This window comes from Pseudonaja textilis, chromosome 2, assembly GCF_049901715.1.
Source record: "Pseudonaja textilis isolate UNSWEBS1 chromosome 2, rPseTex1.2, whole genome shotgun sequence".
NCBI classification, from domain to species: domain Eukaryota; kingdom Metazoa; phylum Chordata; class Lepidosauria; order Squamata; family Elapidae; genus Pseudonaja; species Pseudonaja textilis.
This window is the reverse complement of record NC_141991.1, coordinates 44187350-44202275: the sequence shown is the minus strand read 5'-3', so window position 1 is coordinate 44202275 and position 14926 is coordinate 44187350. Positions and strand designations below refer to the sequence as shown.

Genomic DNA, 14926 nt, shown 5'->3' with positions numbered 1-14926 from the left:
CTCAAATTTCCACCAATTTCTGTTACACATGCCTTCTATTTTAGCTTTCTGTTCTTCACAAAAATAGAGCCACACTTTTAAATCTCCTACTCACAGCTTGGAAGAAAGTCCCAATGAAATGAGTAGGATTCATATCACCAAGATATGGTTGGAATGCTCTAAATTTCCCTTTGGACATTTGTTATTTACTCTGTAGTCATTCAACCTGTGCTTGTTGAAGGGCATTAGTCCTTGAAAGGTATATCTCAAAATCATAATTGCTTTGTCAGTGGTTATCAGCAGTCACAAATAAGTCTATCCAATGACAGTACGCAATTGGCAAGTTATGCCTGAACAGTTGTATAATTAGTGTTGTTATGTGATTAAATTCCTAGATGTCAATCTTCAGACAGCCTTCCAAAGTGTTTACCAGGTTTGTTTACTCAGCCTTCAGTGGTCTCCTTTAAGGTTCCTTCCCCACCCACCCCCTAAAACCTTTGCCTTCCAAAACAAGAGAGAGGGAAGCAAACAATTTTGGAAGCTGCCAGAAAGCAGTGGTTCCCATCCCTCATGTTGAATGTGCTAATGAGGAGGGAAACCAAGGAACAAAGGTTTCCCTCCAGTCCATCTTTCTGGTGGGAAAAATAATAATTTAAAATGATTCGTCCACCCTGCCAGTGGGAAATTAGAGGAACCTCATTGGTTGGGCTACCTGATAGCTCCCTTTAAGAGAGGGAGCTGCCGGAACAGTCAACTCACTTCTTTGTACCAGTTTACCAAATAAAGAGCTGCTTGTCGCTAGCTGAGAGTCCTGCCTCTTCACTCAGCCCCAACTTAACATCTCACATATCAATAGTGTATTCAGATAACAGTTAATGCTTGCATATAAAAGATTATGGAGAAGGCAAAAAGAAAATGATTCCAGCAGTGAATTTGTCCACAACTGCCTGATCTTGCCCAGAAATGAAAGGAATTTCCCCATATTAGTTTAGTTGCTGGATGGTATTAGATTTAGCTATATTTTTGTGGAGTAACAAGGTTAAAAATCTACCCCAATATTGTACCTCTCAGGGGCAAAACTTTATTGCATTTCTGTTCATCCAATGATACATTAATGTTTAGGCACAATCTTTGAGTGCCTAATAAAATTCTCTTATACCATAGCTTTAACTCCTGGTGACTGAAGTGGTTGGATTCTACAAGCATAAGAGTAGCTTTTCTGGCATAAACAGCAGCAGATCTCCTGAATCCATTAATGCATATCAGATCCTTCTGGCTTTGAAGGGCCATTTTCATATTTAAAATGGATCTAAATAGGATACAGTCAAACCATGGGCAGCAATATCATTTCCTACAATAGCATTCTAACCACTGCATCACCATGACTCATAATAATACAATAACTGACAATATTTTGCCATTTTGAATGCCACTTGAGCTGAGAAATTGGTTAGTTGTGCATGCAGGGCATCTAGTAGGCTATTCTTCTTCATCCTGGAGACCAGGTAGTTAGACTGCTGATGCCATTGCCACAAGAGCCAGATCTCTTTGCAATAAGACCACCCTGATTTGGTACTAGATGAGAAGGAGATCTTCTGTGTATTACACTTCAGTAACCTTAGTGGCTTAGTGAATGTGACAAAGATCTATCCAGCTGGGTATTGGGTTTTCATTGAGGTCTAAATTCAGAGTTAGATATAGAATAATGACAGCATTGATTATTGTCTTGGATGCCCTAACTCAAGACTTGGATAGCAGTGGTGGATCCCCCTATAGCCTTACTTCTCAGTTACTTTTGATACTATCAACCATGGTACCTTATTGGGTTGTCTGAGGAAGATAGGAACAGAAGGAATTGTTTTACAGTGGTTCTGCTCCTTCCTTGATGGGCAGTTTCAATCTGTCATGGGGCAAGGAAAGCTCAGCCTTTGATGTAGCAATAGCACTTAGACTTATATGCAGCTTCACAGTGGTTTACATCCTGCTCTAAATGTTATACAGAGTCAGCATATTGCTCCCAACAACCTGGTGTCAACTTGCAGTTGACTTGACCATTACCAGGCAACCAGACAGCACCTTCATTGGACCATGTAATTGTTTGGGGAAGGGGAAAAACATTTAATTAATTGAAAACTGTGGGAACCTTCTGAGTTGGTTTTCACCAGAACTGTGCCAATATGATATATCCAGTAAAACTATTCTTTGAGGAATCTACCTGTCTCAGAATTTTGTTGTATTACTTGGAACCCTGACATTTGGGGCTTCATTTTACCAACCTCAGAAGGATGGAAGGCTGAGTCAACCTTGAGCTGGTGAAACCTGAACTGCTGAACTGCTGACAGTCGGTAGTCAACAGAAGTAGCCTGCAGTACTGAATTTTAACCATTGCACCACCATAACTGTATGGGATGCTTATCTCTCTCATTTTTTAAAACATATATGAAGCCACTGGGAGAGATACCAAATGAGCATCACTACCCTGGGCCATGAAGGAGATGCGACTGATGTCCTTTCCAAGTGTTTAGTGTCTATCAGGGTCTGGATGGGAGACATCAGAAGAAACCTCAACCTAAGTAAGATGGAGTTGCTGTTGATATTTCAAGGCTCTCTGTGATAGTACATTGGAATGACTTTGGAAGACAGGAGGAAGCTCCACAATCTAATTAATTGTCTCATATGACCCAGGTTAAGTATAAGTGGGGGGTGGGGGGCGGAAAGCAAGGCAAGTGTTTCAAATGAGACACTCCTAGTTTTCTGGATACCAAAAAGATAGGAGGGGAGAAATATTTCCAGGCTCATAAGATTCCATTTAGTATAACCTTATAATAAAAATAGGGCTGTTACTATTTATTATAACTTTGACAGGATTTCTTCACTCTCAAGAAAGAGGTTTCAAAAGGCAGGAAATGATTACAAAACAAACCCAGGTTTTATCGAAGGTTGATTCTGACTCACAATGACTAGCTTCATTTAGTATTTCCAAAGATCAGTAACTGTCCCTGTTATTTAAGATGATTGGCATCTATAAGCATGTGTACATTTTTAAGCATACATTTTTTTCTTTCTTTTTATGACCCTGTAATCCCTTTTATTGGGGTGGAGTCAGGCTGACTGAATGGAGCTGAGTGCTTACTATCCAGATATCCTTCCCGATGCCTATGCAGAGTTTGCAGCAGATATTTCTCTTTTCACTCTATAGAGAAACATCTGTCACTGTCTAGGATTCTCAATGTTCTGAATGGGAAGCAAACATCTTTACCTCTAGGCCACCATTCCTCTCCATAGAATTAATTAATTAATTAATTAGAATTAAACACACTTAATCTTTTGAAATCGCCTGCAGGAAAAGCTGTGGAATTACATTTTATGGGAATACTGTTCCCACATGAAATGTATGGATTTTCTGGTGGTCTACCATCCAGGAACTGACCAGGCCAACTCTGCTTAACTTCTGAGATCAGTTGAAATTAGGTGACTGCTGTTATTTCTTGAGGCAGAAGCCTAGGTGAAGCCTAAATTCAAATCTCACTAGTTATGAAGTTGATTGGATGGTGGCACCATCGGGAAACATTCACTCCATTATGCTGGAGAACCCAGATTAAATATTATTGAAGCCATTGGGTTTTTTGGGGGGGAAAGAGGGTATCTGAAGCTACCACAGAATCAGCAAAGTCTTGCTCATCCCTCCTTCCTTATTCAACTCCCTCCCCACCTGATTCCAGGATGGGAAAAATAAAACACAGAGAGACAGATCCTAGAGAAAACCTTCTTTTGTTGGCATATCAAGGTTGCTTAGTTCTTTTCCCTTATAGCAAAATGGAGAAATCTGTGGTTCTTCAGATGTCATTGGGATCTAATTCCAGCCAACATATAAGGATATTGTTACTGGCTGACATTTCACAGGCATACTGGGACATAAATGAAAACTTTGAGAATTCAGTTGCTAATATATCATCTATCTTGTCTATATTGCTTTCCCAAAAACAGGTCTGTGAGATTTTATGGCAGATTCTAACTTGCATTTCGGACAAAGAGAATCCTTCTGCATCTGGGGTGTGGAATCTGGGGCTTGTTCAACCATTCATCTCTGAGATAAACTCAGACGTGGCAGGTGTACAGGTTAGTAGATAACAAAAGCTGTTTGAAATCCCTAGTTTACAAAGGATGCTTCTTACCGATTTATGACTGAAGAGGTGCTGTATCCTCAACCTAGCATTCTTCAGATATGTTGGATTTCTACTCTTATAATCTTATCAACAACACCTTATGGCTAGAATTTTTGGGAATTAAACTTCAACATGTTTGGAAAACATTTTTAGGGTTAATAATTTTTTTTTACACCAGCAGTCATATTGGCTGGAAGACTCAGCCAACGCAGCACTGCTGGAGCACACTGGTTGCTTATGCCTAAAAACTAATTTTTAATTAGGGCTTCAAAGAACGGCCTTTTGTTTTCTTTGTTTGGGGATATCAGCTTTATTTATTGCACTTCCTTGGCTACTGAGGAATGTTTTCCCTTCTCCATCCAAATTTAAGATAAAAACACTCCTTTTCCTTTTGAGCATAAATTGTGGAAGGATTTGGCAACATAGCACTTGTGGGAAATGCTGTGTAGGTCTGTAAGGAATAGGAGACATAAAAAAATATTCATTCTTCACCAACATGGAGTTCAACAAGTATATGAGGTGGATATCAACTTGCATATACTCCCACACTGATGTATTAGGGAGTTTTCTGGTTTTTTCCCCAAATAGACCCCAAAGATTTTAGATTATTACAGTGTCCAGATTTCTTCTGAGAAAGCTTAGCTATAAACTAAGATGTTTATATGGCTGAATAAAAGGCATCTCCTTCCTTCTGTGATTTATGTAACTTGCTAAATCCTAAGTCCAATGAAGCCACTTAGAAGATATTTGTAGCTTTTCCTCCTGATCATGTGATATTGCTACCACAATTGTCACCAACGCGGTTTGGACCTGCTGTTTAATTGGGGTGTTGTTTATCTAGTTTAAGGACTTTAATAGAGAACAGATTATGTTTTAAGTCATATTTATGCAGAAATATTGAAAAGTCAAAAGAATTCATAAACTTTTATGCACTGCTGTATATAGCAGCTTTTGTACTTGTAGTTTTATTATCATTTCATTTTGTGTTGACTTAACTGCATTGCAGGGATGTAAACAAATTAGATTAAAAATCCCACATCCTTTTTTTAAAAGTTCAGGGTTCAATGATCCCCACAAAAATTTAAAAAAAACCTCACTAGAAAGGAATTCCTTTAAAATTCCAGTCTTAACAAATTTGATTGTGTGGTTGTCATGAGTTTTTTATTTTTTATTTTTATGGAATTTGCTTCCCAGGAAAAAACAAAACAAAACCCTCACCTCAGGGCAGAAAGGAAGACTTAGAGCACTGGATAACAAGCCAAGGATGTCAAACTCAATTTATGGCTTGACAATTTCAGCCTAACTTGGGAGACTTTTCTGAGCAAACAAGCAGGAATGTGGAAGACAAAAACAAGCAAACACCCATCATTAATGGACACACTATGTGGGTTAGAAACAAGAGGAAATCCAAGTCTCTGTCCCCTTCTGAGAGGGCAATGCTGGAAATATTTTGAGAGCTATTTAAATCCATTCCTATTCATCCAGAAATTGGTCACTGTTTGATTTCTCTCTCTCTCTCTTTCTCTCTCTCTCTCTCTCTCTCTCTCTTTCTAGAATAGCAATAGCACTTATATAGGCATATATACCACTTTACAGTGCTTTACAGCCCTCTTAAGCAGTTTACAGAGTCGGCATATTGCCCCCAACAATGTGGGCCCTCATTTTATCAACCTCGGAAAGATGGAAAGCTGAGTCAACCTTGAGCCAGTGAGAGTCAAACTGCCAAATTGCTGGCATCTGGTACTCAGCAGAATTGGCCTGCAGTACTATATTCTGACCACTGTGCCACCAGGGCTCCAGTGAATGCAATTAAGATTTGGTTTTCTAGTTTATCCTTGTTTCCATGAAAAGGCACAAAAGAGTCATCAATAAGACATGTCTGCTTGAAGCTCTTAGTATAAATATTCTTTCTGGTGTTAGTTTACTAAATTTATGAAGACTGGTTCAGTTGATTTCGGTCTCATGTATCAGTAAAGTCTGTTCATAAGACTTTTGACTTGTTCTATTGGGTAGGGCAGGTGTTAAGGATTTATGGAATCTTCATGTCTTCTTGATATAATGGACATAGAGATACAAAGACAAATCAATTATGAAGGTCCACAACTCTGAAAATGTAAGCACAATTCATATGCCCAGCAAAATAAATAAGATGTTCATTTCTGAGGAATTTTGACATATTTTCTTCACTTTCAAGAAAGAGGTTTCAAAGGGCAGAAGATTACTATAAAACAAGCCCAGGTTTTATTAGTTTAACAATGGTTCTGACACAGAATGGCTGGCATCAGTTAGTACTTCTATGGATCAGAAAGTCTCCCTCTTGGGTTACCAGGCCTAGTACTTACAACACTCTTATTTAATGAGAGTACCCACTAATCTCAGCAAACAAGGGCAACAGTTCCCAAGTTTTCTGCTAAAAAAAAAAATTCAAGAAGAAGACAGTCCTTCTAACAGAATCAATCATCCTTATGGCTGAAGTATTTATAAAATAACCACCTGCATTCTTCCCATCTGTTCGTAATCTCATCTAACAAATATTTTTCCTCCTAGATTGGATTGATTCTTAATATTACACAATGTTTCCTCAGACTTATTTCTGGTTTTTCCATTATCATCATATAAAAACATAACATGTATCTATCATCAACTAATAGATTTCTATGTACTGACAACAGTCTAATAACACTTATGCATCCATGTATTCATAACTATGTTTTTACTTATACCTATTATTTTGTAAGCAATTGACAAATAAATAAAAATAAATAAATAAATTTAATACTTTCACTCATATGTCTATGAAGATTCTTAGTCATGGTTGTTCCAAAGGTGCTTTTTTTCAAAAAGGCAACTGGACTTCATTTTTCCTTGAAGATGTTTCACTTCTCATCCAAGAAGATCCACCATTCAGTCAGAACCGAAGAAGCTTCTTGGATGAAAAGCAAAACATCTTCAAGGGGGGGAAAAGTCCAGCTGCTTTTTGAAAAAGCACCTTTAGGAATTTCACTCACAACACCTTTGCTTCCATTGAGGTATTAACTAAGAAACCCTGAAGTCAGATCACTATGTTTGCATTATAAATCTCAATCTTTCATATGGTATGTTCATTACCAAACACACCCAAATACATTGATTTCCGCTGCTTATCTTGGCTTGAATCAATCAAATCTTTTACATCATCCTTTTTAGTATTATACAAAAGGTGTGGCTAGTCATACTTACGTAATTCTTACATAATTCTCTACTAATGATAAGAAATGAACAGGTTGAGTACATTATGGCCATTATGCCAAAGTACAATTTTGCTCTCAGCAAACTCACATTATTTATGCAAACTAGGCTCTCATTACCTTGCAGGCCAATGTACTATTGTCCGCATCACAGCAGGTAGGAGGTAAATGCAGAGCATGGACATTCATGAAGCCTATAGGTTAAGGTAAAGGTTCCCCTTGCACATCCGTGCTAGTCATTTCCGGCTCTAGTGAGCAATGCTCATCCCCATTACAAAGCTGAAGAGTCAGCGCTGCCTGAAGATATCTCCGTGGTCATGTGGCCGGCATGACTAAACACTGAAGGCTCACAGAACACTGTTACCTTCCCACCAAAGTGGTCCCTATTTTTCTACTTAAATTTTTACATGCTTTCAAACTGCTAGGTTGGCAGAAGCTGGGACAAGTAACGGGAGCTCACCCTATTATGTGGCACTAGGGATTCGAACCGCCAAACTGCCGACCTTTCTGAATGACAAGCTCAGCATCTTAGCCACTGAGCCACTGCATGAAGCCTATATAGAATTAAATACATTTAACCTTTTGGAATCACTTGCACCCAGAGCTATAAAAATACATTTTATAGGAATACTGTTCTCACATGAAAGGGAAAATAGAAGCAAATATATTCTTTAAGCAGAGGGGGTTTTTTTTGGCACCATTCTACTTCTCCTTCATTTGAAAAGATCTAGGGAGTTGCATACCAGATTTCAGCAGTCAACACTGAACTGACTTATGTCCAGTAAGTGTGGTCCCTCCTCCAGCGTTTCTAAGCAACAACATAATATAAAGTTATAAACTGCAGCTCATTTGTTCACAAGTGTTCCACTTCAATTATTTCCTCTGATGTTGCTGGCATTTTCCATTGTGCCTTTCATGATTCATATCTGCCTCATTCCCTAGATTTTCCTTCAAAACCCTGCAGAAAAGATCAAGAAGGACAGACAGGAGAAAGCTTTCATTCAAGCATCCTAGGGCACCATAATTTTAGCTAGTAAAGATAACGAATGTAACATGCAATTACTGCTAATATCCAATCATAACATTGGGCAATCTTAAGTATGGAGTGAAACTGTGCTTATTTTGGAAATTAGTTGGATGTATCTGATTTTCAAAATAAGCAATTAATCACCAGAAGCTCTTCTACATAATAAACAAAATAGTCTCAATTGATGTTGGATGTCTCAGAGCATATAATCATATTCTACAAGCATTTTTAGCTGAGAGGTTAAGCAACCCCTGCTATAGAGATTGAGGTGGGATGATGGTTCAATCATGGAATGTCATATAAAATGTTTTTAATAATAATAATAATAATAATAATAATAACAACAACAACAACAACAACAACAACAACAACAGAATAACAAAGCTGGAAAGAATTTTGAAGGTCCTGTAGCCCAGTCCTCTGCTCACGTAGAAAATTACACCATTTCAGACAAATGGTTGTTCAATCTCTTCTTTAAAATCTCCAGTGTTGGAGCATTCACAACTTCTGGAGGCAAGTTGTTCCAATGATTAATTGTCCTGTCAAGAAATTTCTCCTTAGTTCTAGGTTGGTTGGTGCTTTCATTAATTAGTTTCCATCCATTGTGTCTTGTCCTCCCTTCAGGTGCTTTGGAAAATAGGTTGACACCCCACCCCATTTTGTGCCAGACCCTCAAATATTGGAACACTATCATGTCACTTCTAGTCCTTCCCCTCCCCCCGTTAAACTAGACATACCCAATTCCTGCAATTGTTCTTCATATACTGTATTTTAGCCTCCAGCCCCCTAATCATCTTTGTTGCTCTTCTCTGCATTCTTTCTAGAGTCTCAACATCTTTTTTTATACCATGGCAACCAAAACTGGATGTAATATTCCAAGAGTGGTCTTACCAAGCCATTATAAAGTGGTATTGAAACTTCATATGATCTTGATTCTATACCTCTGTTAATGCAGCCTAGGACTGTGTTGGCTTTTTTGACAGCTGCAACACACGGCTGGCTCCTATTTAAGTGTTGTTCACTAGGACTCCAAGATCCCTTTCACAGTTTCTATTATTGAGCTAGGAATCACCTATTCTGTACCTGTGCATTTGTTTTTTCTTGCCTAAATATAGAACTTTACTTTTCTCACCATTGAATTTCATGTTGTTAGATAGGACCACTGTTCAGGTTTGCCAAGATACTTCTGTTTCTTGAGCCTAACTTCTGAAGTGTTAACTATTCCTACCAGCTTGGTGTCATCTGCAAATTTAATGAGTTTCCCTTGTACCCTCTCATCTAAATCTTTGATGAAGATATTGAAGAGTACTGGTACTAAGATAGAGCCTTGGCGTACCCCACTGGATACTAAAAAAAAGTCCTGATTTGATAAAAAGACTTGATTTTATTATTTGTATTAAGGGAGTTCTGGTTTTAATTTTTGTACACCATCTAGGGTAATCTCAATGAAATTGGTAGCTATATAAAATAAATTATTGAATTGAAAGGTAGGCTACAAAGTCAGAATACTAAGAGTAGTAATATTTATAGTAACAATGGACGTTGATCATGAAGCACGTTGTCTGTATAAATTGAGGTGTTCCTGCCCTAGGGATGTATAAAATGTCCAGAGAGGAAGGTTGTTTTTTTACCCTGCAGGATGTGTTGATCTTAGATGTGTAAATTTTTTCCTTGGTGTTGCATTTTATGAGGGTTCTCGCATTGGGGTGCAGTATTGTGATAAAAGATCATCTTGAGCTGATTTTGTTTCTTTGAGAGAAGTACTTAATTACAGCCCAAATGTCAATATGGGTGGAAAAACGCTAAGTGGTTTATATACATATATATATTTATTTTATATACACATACCCGAACAAAGCTGAATAATATATATATTCCAATAATCTTTCTTGTTTTGTCTTGCTGGGTTTTTTGAAATCTCTCAGTTATTTGGCTCTTTAGTACAGCAAGCAAAATTTAATTTACTATCTAATCCCCCATTTAATCTCTTAATATAAAGCCATCCTTTTTTGTCTTCCTCTTCTTAGTTTCATTTAAAAGCCACTCAATTGTGTGAATATTCATGCAGTAGGTGGGCAAAGGTCGATGCCATCACACAAATGCAATTACTTATGCACTAGCTTAGACATTGTGATACATGTATGTAACAATATTTATTTGATAGTTACATATGTCATCCTGGCATCACTGTGGTTTGTTATGGACAATACTGCTTAGTTGGCAGATAGCCTTAGTTGGCAGACAGTTTTCACTCTTGATTGTAAATATAACCATAATTCCTCTCAATGGCTCCATTATACTCAGGAAAATAAAGACTGCATGTGTGGGTAATACAATGGCAATTTGACATAGAACCCACTCACCCACAGAAGCAGGGGTCAATTTTGCTAAATGTTATCATGTGCAATCTGAACAGTCATTTCCCAGGGATGTTTTTAATTTGGATTTCTCTACTGAAACTGGCCTAAATTTCTCTTTCTAGTTCTATGGTTCAAGGGAAAGTAAGTGTGTGCATGCTCTAGAAATGGAGTTGGAGAGCAATAGCACTTAGACTTATATACTACTTCATAGTGCTTTACAGCCCTCTCTAAGCAATTTACAGAGTCAGCACATTGCCTCCAATAATCTGGGTCCTTATTCTACCGACCTTGGATGATGGAAGGATGAGTCAACATTGAGTCGGTCAGGATCGAACTTCTGGCAGTGAGCAGAATTAGCTTGCAATACTGTATTCTAACCACTGAGCCACCATGGCTCTTCCCCAGTTTAATGTTTTAGCAAAAGGAGATCTCCAACTTGGCCATGCCAAGGTGGCAAGTCATTTTGTAAATAAGCATCTCCGCATTTTGTGTGAACATCAATGCCTGGCATTCAAAACTCCCAGACTGCCTATCAGTCCAAAAATGTTGCCTCCCCACTCAGTTGGTAACCAGCCAATCTCTGTCTTGAAAAAGCAAAGCAGAGTCAGAATGTGTTAACATTTGGATGGGAGATCACCCCAAAATATCCCAGGGTTACAGGCTGCAAGGGGAAGTCTGGGGGAAAATATCCAAAGAAGGCAACAGTACATCTGTTCCACACCGATAGCAAAATAGCTACAGAAGTCAAAATACTATCATTCAGATATCAATCTCAGGTTTTGAACTGAAAATTATAGATCAATCCAAGCAGCATCTTGGACTTATCTAACAAAAATCCATTGACAAATTGCCAGAGGAAATATTATCGAGCATTACAAGTGGAAGACATCATTGTTTGGACTCCTGAAAAATTCCACGATTCAGATAGGATTAATTATGAGTCTTTTGCAAGGCCCACAACTCCCTGTTGACCCTTCCATCTCCTTTTCCTTCACCTTGTATGAGCCAGAACTGGATGTGCCAAACAAAGAGATCAGCTGCAAGTTAAGTGGAAACATTATATTAATTGGGGGCAATTGGATTACTAGAAGCATGCTTAAGTCCTTTTTTGCTTTCCGTAAACACTTGTATCTAAACATTGCAAGTAACTAAGGGTACATTTTGAGGACAAGGAGATTTGCTGAGGAAGTTTGACTTGTTTTTATTGCCCAACAAGTAAACAATTAATCAATGGAACAACTTGCCTCCAGAAGTTGTGAATGGTCCAATACTGGAGATTTTTGAGAGGAGATTGGATAGCCATTTATCTGAAATGGTGTAGTGTTTTCTGCCTGAGAATGGGATTGGATTAGAAGACTTCCAAGATCCCTTCCAACTCTTGTTCTGTTCTGTTCTGTTCTGTTCTGTTCTGTTCTATCCCGTCCCATCCTATCCTATCCTATCCTATCCTATCCTATCCTATCCTATCCTGTTCTCTTCCTCTATGGTACTCTCTTCTAAAAGTGTTTGAATTTTCCATCATTCTTCCTGGGAATAATAATAATAATGAAAACCCCACATTTACCTTCTAGCTTTTTACAGCCTCTAGTTACATTCATGCTATCAGCTGAAATAAGTACATAGATACAAAATAATATCTAGAGAGCCATTTTGGTCCAGTGGTTAAGGTGCTAACCTAGGAACCAGGAGATTGTGAGTTCTAGTCCCACTTTAGCCATTAAAGCCAGTTGGGTAACTTTGGACAAGTCACTATCTCTTAGCCCAAACACTTCACAGGGTTTCTGTTGAGGTTGGGGTGGGGGTGGGGGATAAGAGGAGGAAGGGGTATTAAGTATGTTAGCTGCCTTGAGTGATTCACAAAAAATAAGAAGGGCAGGCTAAAAAAACAAAGGAATAAGTAGTCATTGGAAGCTTCATCCAATTGAGGAATAAACACAGACTTAGTAAGGAAACTTGTCAGATTGATCTTTGACCAGGTTTTAGGAAGGAAAATGATTATTATATTCAACCCATGTTTGTTGATGTTTATTTCTCTTAAAATCTGGAGACAATGCATATGGTTCAAAATGGTGGTGGTATATGCAGTAAGATCAGAATGTTTCCTGAAATGAGAATAGATCTGACTTTTTATCATCCACAGAAGTCAGAGATTGATAAGAAAAGCAAAATTTGATATCAGAGAAGAAAATGTGTATCATCTTTTTATTTGTATTTGCATTACAGTGCTGACATCCTAACTTTTCTTTCGGAAAAAAGAAAGCAAGCAATTTGAGCCAATGGCCACAAAAAGAGCTTGGCTAATCACAGGCTGGCTGCTATCATGGGTGGCAGTCATACATCTCCTATTTACCAAAAAGCAAACAGTGGGAATAGATGCCGATCCTGATAGCTCCTGAAGATGCCATATCTTTAATGTATTTATTTCCCTAAGACAATGACTGAATAGTTATAAAAAGGAGTGATTTACAGCTCTGGTGGTAAAAAGTAGTTTTACAAATGTCTTTATTGTTTATTGGGCAATTTCTTTGAGGACTGCAGGTACCGACTTGTGATAAGGAGCCTACTAAATTACAGATGGAAAGATGCAATGGTTTTATATTACATGAATAAAAATTAACTAAGAAAATCACAAAAAAAACCCTCTGAAGTATTTGGTTCTTCTACCTCAATCTATGATTTGGAGGCATAAATTTTGGAATATTATAGAATCACAAAGAAGACATGAGTTCAACAGCAATATTTGATGACAGCAACGACAACTGCATCATGACTGATGAGTTTTTGATATATAATCAGCATTTGTTTTTCCGGACTCCTTTTACAACACTTCCTGAAGCATGTATCCTCCAGCTGTAATTAACTGTCATAAACCCCACCCACCACGGCCAGCTTGTTTGAAGGAGAGGTTAAGGAAGGTTGATCAACACTGGAGTATGATGTGTTCTCTTTTAGTGATTTTTGTCATTTTTAGCCACGTTGGTGTAGTGTTGAAGGTGCTGTCCTAGAAACCAGCAGGGTGTGAGTTCTAGTCCTGCCTTAGCATGAAAACCAGCTACATACATGTATATGTGTGTGTGTGTGTGTGTTGTGTAATCTGGAGGTTTGGCAACATAGCTGGTGCAGCTAAATATTTGCTGAAGAACCAAATCTGCATTTTAAGAAAGTTTCCCACCACAATGCCTCCTAGTTGCATTGAGACAATTCCCAGAATTACCAATCCACTGGGCTAGTTGACTGAAAATTCCAACAAAAAACAGTTTTACTTTCAAAGCAGGAAACACCAAATCAGAGAAGGCATAACAGGAGGTAAGAAGTATGTGTTAAAAAATGTATCATACCATGAAAGCTTTTCATTGTTTCCTTAAAGGTTAGGTCATTGTTAATTGTTCTGCTCTTAGCTATTAAATTATGGGTGGGTTAGTAAAATGTTTGTGGAGAAAAAAACTAAAATAATTCAGCACTAGGGATTAAATGCTGGAGACAATTTTTATAAAAGCATTAATCCAATCTCACTCAGAAATGCTACTTCAAAACTTACTTCCATTTAAAACGGTACAGGATTGTTTATTTACACTCAGCCATCCACCAATCAAATTCAAACAGATGGGAGGGGAATCAGTATGAGCCAAAAGAAGGTACACAGTAGCAACTTTAAGTTGTTCACTCACTCATAGTTTACTTGCATAAGGAGTTTTCTTTGAGGCATTCTGTTCCTCAGCTGAACTTTGGAAACTAATATACACCAGACTGAGTATTTGAGAGGGTAAAAAGTGTTCCAGGGAGTAGAAATGCCATTCACATTTATTACTCAATACTCCAAGCTTGTGAATTTTATTATGTTCACGCATTGACCCTAGCTTTGCAAATTTGCATTCTCAAATTAATATGCAGTTCTTCTAATATGCAGTATTTATATTTTTGAGAACTGAAATGTAACTGGGCTTGGCTAGTCTAGTAAAGAGAAGGACCAGGGAAGACATGATAGCAGTCTTCCAATATTTGAGGGGCTGCCACAGGGAGGAAGGGGTCAAACTATTTTCTAAAGTGCCTGTAGGCCAGACAAGGAATAATGGATGGAAACTGAACAAGGAGAGATTTAACCTGGAAATAAGGAGAAACTTTCTGACAGTGAGAACAATCAACCAATGGGACAGCTTGCCCTGGGAA

The 14926-nt window shown here is 38.0% G+C and overlaps 1 long non-coding RNA gene across 1 annotated transcript in view; it reads right to left on the bottom strand.

Annotated features, from left to right (window-relative positions):
- The window catches only part of LOC148126836 (uncharacterized), a 32476-nt gene that overhangs the window by 5943 nt on the left and 11607 nt on the right, over positions 1 to 14926 (bottom strand). The window contains exon 4 of the long non-coding RNA XR_015741620.1: positions 8116 to 8330. This is a non-coding gene — a long non-coding RNA (uncharacterized LOC148126836). The remainder of the gene's footprint in view (positions 1 to 8115; positions 8331 to 14926) is intronic.